Source organism: Chrysochloris asiatica, unplaced genomic scaffold (assembly GCF_000296735.1).
Source record: "Chrysochloris asiatica unplaced genomic scaffold, ChrAsi1.0 scaffold00008, whole genome shotgun sequence".
Classification (NCBI taxonomy): Eukaryota; Metazoa; Chordata; class Mammalia; order Afrosoricida; family Chrysochloridae; genus Chrysochloris; species Chrysochloris asiatica.
The window spans coordinates 18,705,650-18,710,692 of NW_006408526.1; positions in this window are offsets into that span (position 1 = coordinate 18,705,650).

The window sequence follows — 5,043 nt, forward strand, 5'->3', positions numbered from 1 at the left end:
ACCACTTCCTAGAGAGGGATATCATGTTTGGTAAAATGAAGGGTCAGAGAAAAAGAGAAAGATCCCCTTTGACAGGATTGTTCAAATGGGCGTCAGGTTCTAAGACATCCTCCTTAGTTTTAAAATCAGAATTGAGTTGAACCCCAGCCAGAACCTTCTAAGGTGGAACATTATCATTGGAAAGGACAAGCACACCAGCCTGGAACAGCTAGAGCAACAGAAGATACTTCTTGAAAGAAAGATGAGTAGGAAAAGTCCAAAACAAAAGTGCTAGTCTGATCGGCTACTACAAGAACAAGCAAGTTGCTCTCTGAGGAGCCATCAAGGCAAGCAATCAAGTCCCTTCAGGACAAACCCCCCTCTGAGACTGAAACTCAAAGGGAACACATGAGCAGGCATGTAAGCTTGCTGGTGACTGTGTTGGTCTACTGGTGAGTGGAAGAGGAGAAAGGCAGCAATGAAGATATGGAATGAGTTTGACCACATTCCACAGACTCCCATTGACCTGAAGATGAGAGAGAGAAGAGGAAGGGCTGGTTGGTCCTAAGTGTGGTGAGACCTGGGGATTCCCGAGCCCATGGACAAGGACATAGCCATGGAGGACTAGAGCTGAGAGTGAAGCATCCAGTTGATATGAAGTGAGGAGAGATGCACAAGAACACCCAAACTTGCATATTGTACCCATTTGACCTAGCCTTGATGGCTTGATGATCTGAACTCGACTAGAGGAAAATAAAAAAAACAATTTTTGATAAAGGAAATGAGGGTAAATTGCTACAATTAGATGAACTTGACCTATACTTATGGATGTAGTAGCTCAAAATACTGACTGAGAGGGAAGGAGTCTTCACATCAACGATCAATCCTATCTCTTCTGTATACAGGGTTGATAGGGATGGGCAACTAAGACATTGGCTACCTAAAATGAGGAGCGATAAAGGCATGAAGTGACTGGCTTACAAGTTTTCAAGAGGGAGTTTAGTTTAAGAGTGTGCAGGGGAAGGTTTTCATTTTGTCAAGACGGGTCTGGTGAAAAGAGATGGGGATACAATTCTTATGATTCAATAGTGAGTAATTGTTACTATGGCTAATTGCAACTGTCACAACTGTAAAGGTAGAAGTTTTGTAACAAAAAAGGGTAAGTAGTTAATTTTATAGTCCAGGAACAGAGGACCCTAGAACCAACAAGGTAGAATAGCATGAGCAAATGTGGGACCTTACCCAGAGAAGCAGTGACACAGAGATGGAGGCAGAGATGAGGGCGTGGAGGGAGGGAACAGCTGAGGACTCTCAATTCATGGAAAGAGAGGGACCGAGTCCTGGCAGCCAGGAGGCACACTTGCAGAATGTGCCCTTTGGTTGTTTAAATTATTATATATTCCTGAGTGTTTTTGTGTACATCCACCCCCAAGGCAAAAAAAAAAAAAAAAATCAACACCAAAACCAGAGGGAATAGAAGCAAATACTGTTGAACGATGATGCAAGGAGGAGATTGTAATCATTACAGTGAAACAATGAGTGTAAAACTGATGTTCTCCCATGTAAACTATCACTCAATTCACAATAAAAATTTAAAACAAAAAACAATTAAGTTGATAAGTAGGGCACACACAGTTCTACATATCTGATTCTGCGAGAATGGCTTTTCTGGTTAGGAATATCTGTTGGTAGAAATGAGACTATTTTCTTTTAAAGAGTAGGGAAATTTATCCTTCAGCTCAGGAGATTGTTGTTTAGTTAGTTGACACTGACTCATGTCAACTATTTGTATAACAGAACCAAATGTTGGTTAGTTTGTGCATCTCCATGGTCTTTGATATGATAGGTTCAAACCCACTGCTGTGGCTAGTATGTTAATCTATTTCATTTCATTGAGGGCTTTCCTAATTTTTACTGACCCTCTATTTTATCCAAGAAGACATACTTTTCCAGCGATTGTTATCCATAAGGTTTTCCTTGTTTTAGATTATCAGTTCTTCCTTTATTACGTTTGGGTACTCTTGATCTGGAAGCTCTGCTGAAACTTACCCACCATGAGTGATCCTGCTGGTACTTGATTGAAATAAAGGAAGCATATCTTCCAGCATCATCGTAACATGTATAACAAATTGATGGAATCTATCTAAGTCAGTGAGGTTTTGTCTTTTCTGATTAGGAATATCTTTGTTCAGAGATGAAACTATTTTCTTCTAAAAGGATTGGGGATATTTATCCTCCACCTCTGGAGATTGTTACTACTGTTGTTGTCAGTTCCCACTCATAGCAATCCTGTATAAGGTTTCTGAGGAAAAGCTGGTGTGTCTGAACTGCTGATCTTGGGGTTCAAACCTACCTTTCAGTCTAGCACATTATCCTGCAGTGCCACACAGGTATTTGTTATTGCCATTTTGAAGAGAGGGGTTTAGGAATGATAGCTATATGAGAGGCCTTCAAAACGTTTATGGAAACAGAATTAAAAGGTAATGGAAATTTTTCATGAACTTTTTTGAAGGTCCCTCATACTGCTAAGTATGAATCATCACACACCATCCTAACATCTGTCCCCATTAAATGAGTACAATATATCGATATAATCTGAATGCTTATTTCCTAAAGCCACCAACAATCCTATTCAAAATCACTTTAGACCAACCCTTGCTTCTTTGATCTGCTTCTCATACGGCTCTTATTTCTTTCCTACTTCTTTTCACTATATGTGCCCTGTGTGCTGCATCCTATGGCTTACGTTCTCCCTTCTAACCCTGAATCTGTGACTCAGTTTCAGTCTTGTTATCTATGGCAGATGCTGTCAAGGCCTCTACCATAGCCCTTGATATTCACCATTTTCTTACACGTGGAGGACTTCTAACTGCAAGCATGACAACTCTCTGCCTGAGAGCTTTCTCAGGCTGCAGGAACATGCTGAGCCCACTCCCAGGGTAGCCAGAAGTACCAGGGAATTAATTCTCTCAGGAGGAAACTGACATCACCAACAGATGGGAGTTAGTGGATAAATCCCCCAGTTCCCTTTCCCCTGAATGAACTGATTCTGAGATGTATTCGATACAGTCTCCTAGAGACTTTCCTTGGTTCACTTTTTTGCTCTCCTACTGATGCTTCTGGAGTCCTAGTGTGGCACTATAGGGTCAGCACTGGACTGCAAACCACATGGTTGGCAGTTCAAATCCACCAGCTGCTCCCCAGAAACCTTATGCTGGGCCGCTATGAGTTGGAACCTACTCAATGGCATGTATCCACAACAACAACAACATGGTGACACAATAGTTAGGTTATTGGCTTCTAACTGAAAGGTGGCTGGTTCAAACCTCCTATCCTCTCTGTGAAAGAAAGACATGACAATTTGCTCCCAGAAAGATTAAACCAAAAATTCAAACCCATTGAGTCAATTCTAACTCATTCAGAAACAAACTGCTATATCTTTCTCCCCTGGAGTGACTAGTGGGTTTGAACCATTGACCTCTTGATTAGCAGCTGACTGCTTAACCATTGTGCTACCAGGGCTCTTCTTGTAAAGATTTATTGTTGTTGTTAAGTGCTGTTAAGTCTTTTCTGATTTATAGCAACCCTGTATAGGGTTTCCAAGGCTTTTTAAACCTTTGAAGGAGCAGAAAGCATCATCTTTCTCCCACGGAGCAGTTGGCAGGCATGAAGCACAGATCTTTTGCTTCACAGTCCAGTGCTTATTGTCTGCAGCCACCATGCTCCCCTGGTAAATGTTGTTGTTGTTGTTGTTGAGTGCTGTCAAGTGGGTTCCAACTCATAGCAATGCTGTATAGGGTTTCTGAGGAGCAGCTGGTGAATTGGAACCACCGAGTTTAGGAAATCATATGGAGCAGTTCTACTCTATCCTATAATTTGTAAAGAGTCAAAATCAACTCAATGGCACACAGCAAGAAGAAAGCATACTATAACTTAATATGCCCAATGTAAAATAGGTCATTATGCGTTATTTTAAGAAGAAAAAAAAAATCTATTTGGATACAAACATGAATCTGAGCATTTCATCTTTTTGCTACTTAATAAATAGAGATCTTTAGGGGGAAAATATCCCTTTGTATGGACATACTGCTCCTGGTCCTAAGTCTCCCCAGAAACAAAGCCTGACTTGTGCATTCTTATGTGAGTGATTTATCAGGGCTTGGACCAGTTAATTTCAGTTTGACCCCTGCTGAGAATTTGCATTTCTAGTGGAATGTGAATGGCTCTAGAGAGCTATTGTTCTACTTTTAGGCAAGGGCGCAGCCCTTTTGAGCCTTCTAGGAGTAACTGTGTGTGGTCCATCTCCAGGATATGGGCACAGCTTCCTAGGTATTCCCAGGAGAGGTGATTCTATTTTGCTTAAGGCCATTCTCTGCAGAAGGGTACAGCTGTAAACTGTTAGTAGCCAACACGCCCTGTTGCTGGGAGATGAGTAAATGACTTGGTGAAGGGTAATGAGTGGAGCAGCTACTACAATCCTCTGCTTCCGAGAAGTGTATAGTGTATTGCTAACTGAGTTCTGCAGTCATTTCTGTTACAGCAATTGCAAAAAAAAAAAAAAAAAAAAAAAGTCTATTAATGCTTATCCTGTTTCTTGATCATTTAGGAACACAAAGTGCACCAATAGTCAGTCTGCTTCCTCTCTCCTTAGCTACCAAGGAAATGACTTCATGCTGGACATAAAAATCAGAGGTTGTTACCAAAGAAGAGTCATATTCTTTCCCTCTTGTACCTTCCATTTTGAGTCATTTCTGACTCATAGTGACCCCATGTGCAACAGAATGAAACACTGTCCATTCCTGTGGCATCCTCACAATTGTTGTGTTTGAACTCACTATCACAAGCACTGTGTCTATCCTTCTCCTTGGGAATTCTGAATTTGCACTCAGGTCGCCTTTGGGCAGCATCGCTGTATGTAGGAAGCTTTTGGAGTGTATTCCCACCGTGCTGTAGCACTATGAGACACTCACTGGCCTTTCACCCACTCTATGTCCTTTTGGAAAGGTTATTTTCTAGGGATCTTTTCATAGCTACTCTGTTTACTGATAGCTAAAGTAGTTGATA